Source organism: Eurosta solidaginis, chromosome 5 (assembly GCF_040869045.1).
Source record: "Eurosta solidaginis isolate ZX-2024a chromosome 5, ASM4086904v1, whole genome shotgun sequence".
Classification (NCBI taxonomy): Eukaryota; Metazoa; Arthropoda; class Insecta; order Diptera; family Tephritidae; genus Eurosta; species Eurosta solidaginis.
In genome coordinates, this window is record NC_090323.1 from 254,204,463 (window position 1) to 254,217,284 (window position 12,822).

The following is a 12,822-nucleotide window of genomic DNA, read 5'->3' on the forward strand; positions in this document are numbered from 1 at the left end:
GGCAGATAGCAAAACGGACTGCGAAAACCTAATCGAGATCTTTCAGAACCGCGATGGGTTTCACAAACTGTTCCCAACTCTACAGTGCGCCCTCTTGTATATCTATCCTCTTTGATTTTACTAAATTTGGAAATTAAAAAGCTTCTATTTCATAAACTAAGAGTTTCTTAGAGTTGCGGTTGATTGTGATTTTTAGGACTTCCTCAACCCTTACAAATCAACAAAAGTTTGAAAATCGTGGCACCTTATACAAAATATTCCCCATTCAACGAATGCAACCCTGTGTATTGAGTGCGAATGAGCATAAAAAGGAGTGAAACACATTTTTTCGCAAACGAAAGCCGAGTGAAATTATTCTCATTTTCAATTTGATTATGTTTGTCAACGGTTGTTTACGACGGGCTGTGAGCGTGCAAAAAGAAAAATACAAAATACACCAGTGAATGCATGGAATTTAATATAATTGATCAATTATTAAAGAAAAACTTCAATATAATGAATAAAAAGCAAAGTGTTTATTAAATTGTGAAGAATGTGTGCTAAAAGGTGCAAAAAAATTTGCTAACAATGATTTTACAATCGTAAATACTCGGATATAAGTAAAAACGAAAGGAAAGCGAAAGCAGTGCAGAGCGGCGCAGCATCCTTTCTTCAATCGCTCGCTCATTCGTTTGCATTCTTGTCTTGCACAATTTTTTCTTTTTCGTGCGGGTTTGGATTTTTATTTTTTTTACAAAACGGCTCCACCCTCGACGTCCTCTTGCAGTAGATCTATGAATTGTGTGCCAACATAGATGTGTAAAGTGTGATACCGAAGAAGACGCGGTTACGAACGGGTTTTGGATTGGTCGGGACGTGAAGCGCAACAATATCATAAGATCAGTAAAAAATACTAAGCTAGTGCTTGCAAAAACAAATTCAACACAAACTTGTATTCTAGTGAGAAATTGAAAGTAATTCGGTGGCGGAAAATAAAAATGTCGCGTCTTTTATAGCCAAATCATTTGGTGCTATATCAGCATTTGCAGTCTTGTCTTGAGTGCTTCGTTGTACATACATACATATCTGTAAAGAACTTCATATACATTTCGTTGTATATAGTATACATAAGCCACTGTCTATGCACTGTCGTCTGGAGTTGCAATTTTTTTCAACTCTGGAGAACAAAAATTGATCTGGTAGTAATTCAAAAGAAGGCAGGATTCCTTCTTACCGGTCTTCAATATTGGCAGCAGAAAGATTTTGTTACTTAACACTTGCCGGTGTTTTGTGAATTGTGCAGTTTTTCAATTCAACTAATACCTAGTTGCATGCGGCAATTTCATTTGATGACTTATTGATGCGTCCTTAAGATTATTAGCTGAAAGTATTTGAATTAATTACATTGGATACATATGTAAAGTCAACACACTTACAACGCCTTTTGCTGCTGCTTATGAAAACGAAAGCTGATGAACACTATACAGGTATGTTAGTATGTATGTTTGTTTATGGATACATATGCTGCCACTCCCTTTAAGTCCTGTTGCTAGGAGCCGAATTGAAAAGAAAAAATGTATTATGATTACAAATTCTAACATTTATGTGTATATGTATGTATATGCGTGCGTGGGTTGTGGTAGCGTGTACGTGTCCCTTTAGAAATTAATTAAAAGGCTGTTAATTGTATTATCAATCATGAGCAGCGACATTGGCATTTCTCTCCTTGATGGGAGTATTCTCGCCTCATTATGCAGATGGTGTTCTGGGGACATAAGAAGACAGCCCGTGGCGATTCTGAGAGCAGTATTTTGGCAGGCCTGTAGTTTCTTCCAGTGGGTAATTTTTAGGCTTGGCGACCATATGGGTGACGCGTAGCACGTAATCGGCTGGCTAATTGCTTTGTATGTGGTCATGAGCGTTTCTTTATTTTTTCCCAGGTACTGCCAGCAAGGGATTTGAGGATTTTGTTACGGCTCTGAATTCTCGGAAGAATTGCGGCTGCGTGCTCACCATGGTCTACATTTGGGACGTCCATGTTGTAAATAAGGTCGCGGAAGATTTAGTCGGTGATAATGCCAGGTTTCGCCAGGCGAAAAAACTGGTGAGATCAGGGAGGTAGTCGTTTATTTTATTGCAAAGCGCATCGATCTTTGGGCCTGGGCCTGTGGCCATTATTGTGCAGTCATCGGCGTAGGAAACGATTTTGACTCCTTCCGGTGGTGAAGGTAGCTTAGATATGTAGAAATTAAACAAAAGTGGGGATAGGACACCACCCTGTGGCACCCCTTGTTTAATTCTCCTTGGTTTTGATGTTTCGTTTCTAATTTGACCGATGCCTGCCGACCACCCAGATAATTTGCGGTCCACCTTTTATGACAGGGAGAGAAATGAGATGCTGACCAAACAGTTCCTGTTGAATACCCAGAAACCTGAGCATCCCAACAGACATCTGATTGATGAACCAGCACCGCCTAGGGGCTTAAGGAGTCATCTCCGTAAGCATTTTGAGGAAATACGGCACCTGAGAACCCAGCCGTATGAAGGGCAAAAACACAAGCAGGTCCTTGGTGAACTCCATAAACAGGCGTCGGACCTTTATGCCGGGAATTGCCCGGTGAATCCAGTACTTAAAGAAAAGTATCCAAAACTCGCGGAAGAGGAACGCATACTCCCCAGGGAAACGCGTGTCACTCTTGCTCAACTTCGTTTTGTTCCATTTCCATCAACAAATGTAACAGCTAGCTAGCTTATTAAAGTTACAAATGTTCCATCGCCCAATAGCTGCTTTGAATCAGGTATGAATTGTATTTAGGATGTAGCCAAAACAGGACAAGTTTGTTTGATGTTTCAACTGCCTACATGATAATGCTGTCCCGTAGATGAGAGCCAGACGTCCACATTAATAATATTCAGAAGTTGCCTTTTGATGATTGAAAAGTTTCAACATGAGTCTGATGGGAATAATAGGAGATTATGAAGACGAAAAAGTAATGATTGTTGTTGTTGCTGTTGGAGCAATAAGAACACTCCCCGAAGGTTTTTGGGGAATGTCATGTTGTTGTTGTTGTAGCAGTGCTTCGCCCCATCCAATAGGTGCGACCAATCACAAATTGTCATCAATGTCCACTAATGGGGAGTGTCATCTATGTTGATGGTCCTTTGCGGGATATAGATCCGGTACGTTCCGGTAACAAGTACCATTGAGATATTAGCTCGACCATATCGGGAACGATTTATTATGGCAAGTATGCCTGTCGCAAGAGGTGACTAAAATACCAAATTACCAGAATAAGAACTGAGTTCGCCAAAAGGTCTCTTGAAAATTTGGGGTATAAAATGTACCTTCTGATTTGAAAATATTAGTAAGTTCAAAGAAAAACTGTTTTTATATTGTACGTCACTAAATGTGACATGAGTATTTATGTTAATCTCTTATTTTAACCTAAACTAGGTCTTAAAGACCGTAATAATAAATAAATAAATAAATAAATTGATTCAAGGAGTTGTGTAGCGCAACCCTTTCAACATAAAATATAGTTAGCTTCTCCAACTCAATTGTCGACCTCACCTACCCGTGACGAATCCTGTTACTTTAACAGCCGAGGCTCTGGCGACCCCAAGTTCCTCACGGATCTAGGGGTGGGAGGGCGGTATGCCCTTGAAGGTTTCATGTGGCCATACTAAATCGGGCTGGTGCCTTAAGCGTGCTTGTTACAGGAACGTACCGGATCTGCATCCGGCAAAGGACCATCAACATCGATAACAGTCACTCCCTAAAGCCTTCGGGGAGTGTCCTTATCGCTACAACATCAACAACAACCACATTGAACCTTCTAGGCCATACCACCCCACCCCCTAGTCCAAAGAGGAACTTTGGGTCGCCAGAGCCTCACCTGCTAAATATGTGTATGAATCCAAAAAATAAGTTATCTTCCAGGAATATTCCGCAAACAAAGTTTTATTATACCAAAGTCATAACTTTATTTTCCTATGCGAAGATGAACATAACCAAATCAATTTGGCGGCTGGATTTATCTCCATATCTCAAAATTTACGGTGTCTGTCTTCTTGGATTTAAAACGGGCTTTTGAAACTGTCGATAGATCTGAGCTATTGGACGTTATGTTTAAAATTGGTATAAGAGGAAAGGCGTTGGAATGGTTCCGGAGTTATTTGGGTGACAAAAAACAGAAGGAAACTGGAAAGGAGGTTTCATCAGTGGTGGATGTTAACATTGGTTTACCACAAGGCTCGGTCTTGGCGCCAATATTGTTTACATTGTATATCAATGATATCAAAAGATGCTTAAAATATTGTAAAATACGTCTATTTGCGGATGATGCATTGCTTATCATAAGTGAAAAATATGCAGAATGTGCCATGCTGAAAGTACAAGAAGACCTTGACTCGCTATACAAATGGTTATGCATTAGAAAACTGAAATTAAATGTCGAAAAAACTAAGTTCATGATATTTTGTAAAAACACTAATATCATAAGTAGCAATAGTTTAAATAATATTACGCTGAAGGTAAAAAACATGGAAATCCAAAGAGTAGACAAAATTAAGTATTTAGGAGTTTTGATTGATGATAATCTAAATTTTGGGGAGCATGTAACTTATCTTGCAAGGAAAATTGCACAGAAAATAGGCTTCATGTATAGAACACATATCAGTCAAAGTCATAAAATATTGGTATATCGTTCAATTATTGAACCACACTTTATTTATTGTCCTACTATTCTGCTATTAAGTAATGATATATATATTAAGAAACTTCAAATACAGCAAAACAAGGCAATGCGATTTATTTTAAAATGTCCTCCAAGAACGCCAAAAATTGTAATGCTCAATAGATTAAACTGGCTTAGTATTAAACAGTCAGTTAGTTATTTCACATTGAAATTTATACACCAACTTAGGTTAGGAATGTTACCGAATTACCTGAGTAGTAAAATACATTACAATCATGAAATCCACAATTATGGAATAAGAAATTGCAATAATATAAGACTGCCTAGAATAAGAACTGAGTTCGCCAAAAGGTCTCTTGAATATTTAGGGTATAAAATGTACCTTCTGATTTGAAAATATATATTGAACTTACTTCAAAGAAAAACTGTTTTTATATTGTACGTTACTAAATGTGACATGAGTATTTATGTTAATCTCTTATTTTAACCTAAACTAGGTCTTAAAGACCGTAATAATAAATAAATAAATTGATTCAAGGAGTTGTGTAGCGCAACCCTTTCAACATAAAATATAGTTAGCTTCTCCAACTCAATTGTCGACCTCACCTACCCGTGACGAATCCTGTTACCTTAACAGCCGAGGCTCTGGCGACCCCAAGTTCCTCACGGATCTAGGGGGTGGGAGGGCGGTATGCCCTTGAAGGTTTCATGTGGCCATACTAAATCGTTCCTGAGATGGTCGGGCTGGTGCCTTAAGCGTGCTTGTTACAGGAACGTACCGGATCTGCATCCGGCAAAGGACCATCAACATCGATAACAGTCACTCCCCAAAGCCTTCGGGGAGTGTCCTTATCGCTACAACATCAACAACAACCACATTGAACCTTCTAGGCCATACCACCCCACCCCCTAGTCCAAAGAGGAACTTTGGGTCGCCAGAGCCTCACCTGCTAAATATGTGTATGAATCCAAAAAAAAAGTTATCTTCCAGGAATATTCCGCAAACAAAGTTTTATTATACCAAAGACATAACTTTATTTTCCTATGCGAAGATGAACATAACCAAATCAATTTGGCGGCTGGATTTATCTCCATATCTCAAAAATAACGAAAAGAAATCCGAATATTGTTTTCCACTATAACTATATAAGGAGAGAAGGGATGGCACTTTCGAAAATTCATTGAATTTATTTTATCGAATAAAACCAACATTAATTTAAAAAAAGTTTCAAGGAAACTATTAATTTTTTTATGTAAAAATATTCATAGCGTAGGTACTAGCAAAAGTTCCACCACTCTTAAATACATTTTTTTTGGAAAACCGAAATAGCCAAATAAGTAAATAAATAAGTATTTAAAGGATGAAGGCCTCCAGTTCATCTAGTGGTTTGACAGAGGTGAAACAACAATCCATAAATAATTCAGAAATAGTTTCTATGTAACCCTAAGAAGAATTCCGAAATGGTGCCGACAACAATTGCGAGAAAGTCCTGAAACGACCAAAAAACAATCCCTAAATATTTCTAAAACATCCATAAAATGGTCCATAAATAGTTAAAATATATGATCCGGAGATAGTTCCAAAAAAAATCTAAAATTATCCCGAACACAATCTCAAAATTAGCTTACAGTAACTCGAAAAAAAAGATATCGAAAAAAAAATTACCACGAAATAATTCGAAGCAGGCGAAGTCGCGAAAAACACCTCAAAATAATTCTGAAATCATATTGAAAACATCCACGAATCAGTTGCGAAAATAATTACGAAATACTGCTAAAGTTATCCAGAAATTAATCTCAAAATTATCCAGATAAAGCTTCAAAGTAGTCCGAAAATGAACTTGTCAACAATTTCGAAACAATCGCAAGATTGTCTTTTTTCTAAAATCTCTGAAAAGAACCCAAAAATCATTCGGAGATAGCTTCTAAATTATGGTCGCGAAGCTAACCCGAAACAACTGCGAAATATCCCAAAACAGTCCCTCAATAATCCCAAGAATTATTCTGAAATGGTCCGAAGGTAGTCCCGCAATAGCCCTGATATGATATCGAAATGGTTACGAGATAGTCTGTAAACTGATCCCGAAAAACATCTTGAGATAGTGTCGAAACTGTCACGAAATTATTGTGAAATATTCTCGAAAATATTTCCGGAATGATTCGAATGTAGTCCCAAAATAACATCGACCAATGATCCTGAAAAGAGTTCCGATATTAACTTGAAATAGACCAGAGTTTTTCCCTAGCACTATCCCAAGTAATGCGGGAAAGGTACTGTAAACAGCCCAGAAATGAGCCATAGATGATCACTAGTTTCCTTTGGTCTAGTTCAAATAGTTTCACAATTGTAATGACTTTTAAAAACGTTTAGATTTTCCAAAGGAATTGATTAGAACTCGATATAGTTATATGACAGAGTTACCACACATTTCTGAATCAAATAGGCTCAGTAACTCTGATTTAGAAAACTGCTTTCATGATGGTATAGCAAATTGTGACCAGGGGCATGGGACCCTTTTTGGGGGGAAACAAATTTCGCTCGCAGATCCTTCATTCAAAAAAAAAAGTCATATCAACATATTAACCTTCACATTTAATAAGATGATTCTATCAATTCGAAAAGATATCTATTAAAGTGAATGGTAATTACGTTGAGCAGACAAAATATGTGAGAATTTTTTCCTTTTCAACTAAGCAAAATTTTGTTAGCTCCCTCATACATATGTATATTTGTAGCTCCTTTGTAAGTATAATTTGGCGGCAACATAACTTTCCTTTCTCATTAAATACCCAATTATTTAGGTTCCTCCACACATACGTACATAGCTAACGACTTAGTTATTTTCTAAATACTTATGTGCATACAAATCAGTTATTATCCAGCCAATAAAAAGTCTAATAATATTCATGTTTAGATAGGCCATGTGATTCATCAATAAGTAATGTAGCGTCTGATTTCCAATCACTGTAAGGTGAGTGTCCTTAACGGATAGCATGTTACAAACTAGTTTCTAGTTTCTTTACCTTTCGGTCAGAATATGTCTATACAATAAGAACCTTCAAGTTAAATCGCACAACTACATAGTATTATGATTCATATATTACTCGTTTACAAAAATGTGTTTCAAAATGTAACACAATTTCTTCACTATTATTATTACTGGCTAGACAAAATACAAACAAATAATAAATCATAATAATTGCTTTTGATTAAAACCTTGAAACCTTAACATGTCTTATCATCAACAAAGAAAAGCTCAATTTAATGCATTGCTCTCTTTCTTCACCAAAATTTGCTGAACCAATCTATAATTCTATTCTAAATATTTATCTATTAACTTCTACTTTTATGCCTTCATCATACAATTCTATGTTATTTATCAGCTATTGAATTGTTCATTTTTATCTTACTGCGCAAGCAGTGATGGGTCCACTTGCTTTTATCATTTCCACTTTGTATGTTTTATTTAGACATTTCTTTGTTTATGTTTTCATTGCCTACCTACTGTAGACACATCATTAAGCCTAAGGCAATTGCTGCTATGCTTTTGTTAATTATATTATTTGCAAACAAAGCAATGCCTTCAATTGACTACTACATTTTTGTTGTTATTTCTTTATTTAGCTTGCTTGTCAAACAAACGAACAACGCCTCTGCATTTAAAAAAAAGATTTGCAGTTTCTTGGCATTTCGCTTTGTTTCGCCATACATCAGTATTTGCCCCAGCCGGCAAAATATGTATGTATGTATGTATATGTAAATGTGCATATTGTGTATATTCACTGCTTTTCCAGTCTTTGTCAACATCTCCAACAACATCAGCATTTACTTATACTTCAATATATCGTCATCATTTTAATCGCCATCACCATCGTATTGAAGATAGACAGTTCTGTCGTAAACGCCAACGCCATCGCCATCGTTTTATGTTTGTTTATGTGACTGTGTATATTAAACCGTTTCCAGTATAAACTCTTACCTCAAAAATTTATCTACATATGTCCCGTTCTATCGTTCTTCTTCTCTCTCGTCTCACTGTATTGTTTCCCTTCTTATATCTCCTTCGCCTTTTTTGTCTTCCCCCAGATCACGAAATTTTACTTTATCTTTAAGTCTCGCTCTATCGTTGTCTGCCTTTTCCTTTCACTGCATTATCCTCCATCCTCTCTTTCTTCTTTGCAGTCATTATCCTCTCACAGATTCGGAAAGGTCCTAAAATAGTACTGAAAAAATGCCGAATTATGCGGAAGTGCTTCGAATATAGTCTTGAAATGTTATGAAAATTGTTCCTAAATATTCTCGCAGTGATCCCGAAATATCTCGGAAATAGTCCCGAAATGCTCTCGAAAATAAAGAAAAAAGTAGGCTAATCTCGAAATGGAAAACAAATAGCCACGATATGGGGCCGAAATAACTCCGAAATAATCCCCAAACTATCTCGAAATTAATACGGAAATAGTCCGGAGATAGTCCAGAAATAATACAGAAATATCTCAAAATGGTCACGAAATAGTCCCCAAATGACACCGTAAGAACTCCGTAATTATCCCAACAAGGTGCCAACATCATTCTAACACAGTCCCACTATCCCAAAAATAATCAGAAACGATTCTAAGATAGTCCCGAAATGATATCCGGAAATTATCTCGAAACAGTTCCGACACAACTCCATAATTACCTCGAAAGCGCCCGGACATGGTCCCGAAGCTTCCGAAATACGATCGAAATGATCCGGAGATGATCCGTAATAATAAACAAATACATAAATAAAAAGAACCCATAAATTATTCCGAAAAGGTCCTCAAACAGTCACGAAACTATTTCAAAATCTATCCACAATGATTTTTTCACTCCAGAAAGGATACGGGAACTATCTCAAAATAGTCACGTAATATTCTCGAAATGGTCACAAAATTGTCTACAAAATGATCCCGATACCACTCCGAAATCATCCCGAAAAAATCCCTGGGATTATAACGAAATCTCGGAACTGTACCGAAATAGTCTCGAAATCATGATGAAACATAGGTCGTACTTTTCCAAAATCGCTTCGACCTCGATCTCTATGCCTATATACGAAGTATCGTTGGTCTAGACTCAGTGTTAACCGCTTTAAAAAGTTGTTCGAAATCTGAAATGTTTATCCCCTTAATATTATTATGGGATTATACATATGTATTTCAATAGCCAATTTTTTTATTTGAAAGGAAACTTTCAGCTGATGATAAAAAATAAATATATTTTTTTAAACTGTCTAATGTAAATCTATTCGTCGAAGGGCAGGCATATTGTGTGCAGGCGTTGCAGTAAATGTCTGTCATTCTTGGGGCACGCTATTCTTTTTGTTTGTTGTTATTTTCCTTATCAACTCTTAAGTAAAAGCTGTAGAAAAGTGAAATCAAATGAAAAAATAAATCAAATTGTTGATGAGAATATTAAGTGCGGCGGCGATTAGCGCGAGCATGAACTTTACTTGTTTGATTTGAGGTTTGAGGTAATATTCTAATTTTATTACTTTCTTGGCGCACAACGCTGCACTTCTTCGTTGTTAAGAATATGTTAAATTTGTCCATAGTAAGTAATTGATATGCATTTGTATTCTTATATTTTTCAAAAGCGGGCCTCATACCCCTTGGGAACAGATTCTTAAGAACAGTTGTTCAATCACGACAGAACGGTGGACCGGTGTTTACTGTTGTTGTTGTAACAGAAAAAGCCCTCGCCGAAAGCTTAGGAAAGTGATACGGACGAGATACTAGCCCGACTGCTGCGGGCATGAAATTTCTGGTCTGCAATTTTTAAGTGCCTCTTGCGACACACCCGCCTCACCTGTCAAGGTACTTTTTAATAATTTTTTATTCGGTATAACTCTATTGAATCTACTTGACTAAGCAGTTCTGCAAGCATGAGCAGAGCGATCCGTCTCCCACCGAGCAGGAGCACTCGGTGCTATTTCAAGAGTATTTTTGAATGTTTAATGCATACTTGAACATTTTCTGACAGGCTGGGTAATTGATTTATATTGGGACGATTTTCCTCCATTCCTTGTCAAATTTGGTTTGAAGACAAGCCGGTTTCGACGTTGTGCCATCTTCAGTGTTTTTCGAACGAATAGTGCCAATCAACTAGATAAAATAAATCATTTTAGCTTGGGATTCATATCGGAGTTGCTTTAGGGATAATTTTGGAATTATTTCGGTATCAATTTCGGTACTATTTCATAATTGTTTCCAGGATCATTTCGAAAAGATTTCGATCCGCTTGCGATCACCTCGAGACTATTTCAGGTGTGTTTGAAGGATAATTTTGGAGCATTTTTAAAACCATCGCCGGTCTTTTTTTTGCGATAATTTCGAGCCAAATTATGTATGATTTTGCTATTATTTTCGGGATAATTTGAGAACTATTTCGGGATTGCTAGTTTTAGATCATTTCGTAAAGATTTCGGTATTTGTTTCCGGTCAATTCGCGACTATTGCTGAATTATTTCAGTGTTGTTTTCCGGCTTATGTCCAGACTATTTCGGGATCGTTACCTGGATTAATTTGGAACAATTAGCGATCATGCTTCAGCCACCCTCTCCTTCCAGAACTTCATCACTGTGAAATGGATGACTCTGTCTCGACTGCCAGTTCGAAAACCCACTATCTCAAAATTTAGTTTAGAATGCACTTGCTCACAATTTTTCTCAAATATCTCGTTTTACAAAATTTGATTCATGTGGCCGTTCTTCAACCGAAGTCTAAATGAAACAGTTTTCTATAAAATTCTTAAATAAGGCGTTTATGAAAAAAATTCTGCAGTTTTAAGATCCTAAGCATATCAGTCAGAATGACATTTACCAGAATTAATATAAATACTTATTTTGCGCTATAATTTCTTACTTCCCCCCAGGAGATTCAAGCCGAACTTCTCTGTCAATTTGTCATGTTGCTTTTTTAATTCTTTTTACAAATTCGCGGATCTACGTATTTTCTGCCGACACTGAACAGCAGCTGCAATACAGATGAAAAATTGTTTTTTCTACTTTAAAAAACTGTTTTCTAAATTTTTATGTTGAGACCTTCGGTGTAATAGACGTATCACGCTAACACCACACCAACACGGTCGCAATTTATACATATACATTAGAGCGGGTCAAATATTTTACCCATCAGGAGTATAGCAAAAACGTATTCTACAGATGATTCTAAGAAAAATTGCTGAAGACACCATAGCTCTAAGTCCGATTTCGAGGTCCCCACTTTTGCAAAATAGATATTCTTTATTTGAATGTAGGGTTTGGCCAAAAAATCTTCATAGCTTCTGATATAATTATAGGAAAAATATCATATTACTTTAAAGGTATTTTACGTACATTTCAGAATCTGTATTAATATCTATAGTGTTTTTTGAATTTTAGTAGAGATATCAGACTTAAATTATGAAAAATTAGCCTAAAATTAACCTTTAACTACTATATTATTATTTTTAACAAATTTCTTATGGAACATTTTTTTTTGCTTTACAGCTAAAATAAGTTCAGAACATTTCCAACAACTTTCATTCAGACAGTTTTTCTTTTTTCGAATTCGTTTTAGTAGAAAAAAATTTTCAAAAAAACCAATATTTTAAAGTAATAAGCAAACAATTTTTTCTACTAAAACGAATTCGAAAAAAGAAAAACTGTCCAAAATTGTCTTCAGCACTTTTTCTGAGAATCATCTGTAGATTGCGGTTTTGCTATACTCCTGATGGGACAAAATCCATCCATACAATTTTACCCGCTCTAATATACTGTACCGATTTTAGGGAAATTCCGCTTATTCCAAACCTTCTGCTAACGTTCGAATCGCTAAACTGTTGAATAAATAACTCCAATATTTAATAATGCAAAATGGTCTTTATTAGACTACTTTGAGAATACTTCACAATAAAACTTATACCTCAGCGTGCTTAAATCAAAACTGATTAGTTATGCCTCAGCTTAATCTGCTTTTATACTCTCGGTTTCCTCGTTCACCAATTTCTTCTAAGGTCTAGTTATTTCGCGAAACTGTATTCCAAAACAATTTTATTTCTTGCTTGGTTATTAGCTATATACATACATGTATATTTGACGTGCGTAAAGCTGGCAGACCCAAGTGCTCAAAAATAAGTTTAAGT

The 12,822-nt window shown here is 36.3% G+C and overlaps 1 protein-coding gene across 1 annotated transcript in view; it reads left to right on the forward strand.

Annotated features, from left to right (window-relative positions):
* The first annotated feature begins 363 nt into the window (after nt 1-363).
* The window catches only part of LOC137253264 (beta-1,3-galactosyltransferase 2-like), an 84,071-nt gene continuing 71,612 nt past the window's right edge, over nt 364-12,822 (forward strand). The window contains exon 1 of the mRNA XM_067789868.1: nt 364-1,466. The gene's annotated coding sequence lies outside the window, so the exon portion shown is untranslated. The remainder of the gene's footprint in view (nt 1,467-12,822) is intronic.